At 38.7% G+C, this 501-nt stretch overlaps 1 non-coding gene across 1 annotated transcript; it reads right to left on the reverse strand.

Moving 5' to 3' along the window:
• Positions 1 to 111: 111 nt before the first annotated feature.
• Positions 112 to 193, reverse strand: trnas-uga (transfer RNA serine (anticodon UGA)). Its single transcript has one exon. It is a non-coding gene; the product is annotated as a tRNA-Ser (tRNA).
• Between the last annotated feature and the right edge of the window lie 308 nt (positions 194 to 501).

A 501-nucleotide genomic window follows, 5' to 3' on the forward strand; every position in this document is an offset into this window, starting at 1 on the left:
TCTCAGTCACAATCACAATGAAATATTCAAGTTCTGAAATAGTGTTTTATTAGACTAAATGAAAGCATCTCCTCTGCCTGTGATCAGAGACACATCAAACTGTTACTGTATCGTTGTTGACAGGATTCGAACCTGTGCGGGGAAACCCCAATGGATTTCAAGTCCATCGCCTTAACCGCTCGGCCACAACAACTTAACAAATGCATCTGTTAAGTTTCATAGTTTCTTCACTGACAACATTTTAGATTTCAAAAGAATGTAACAGTTTAAATAGTGAGTATATTCAAAAAATGCACACATTTTATTTTATTGATTTAGCTGCTCTTGGTCACTGACTCAGCTCCTCCGTCTGCGATCAGACACATCAGACAGTGTGACAGAAACAGCAGGTCAGAGGTCATTCAGTGACGTTCTAAAGGAGTTTTAAATCGAAAAAACAACTGGACTTGATTATTTGTGCACAGTTAAGGCTGATGATGTCACAGGTTCTCTTTTGTGCTC

Source organism: Seriola lalandi, unplaced genomic scaffold, assembly GCF_002814215.2.
Source record: "Seriola lalandi dorsalis isolate HSWRI2012SDOR001 ecotype SW California unplaced genomic scaffold, Sedor1 jcf7180002053606, whole genome shotgun sequence".
In the NCBI taxonomy this organism is placed as follows: domain Eukaryota; kingdom Metazoa; phylum Chordata; class Actinopteri; order Carangiformes; family Carangidae; genus Seriola; species Seriola lalandi.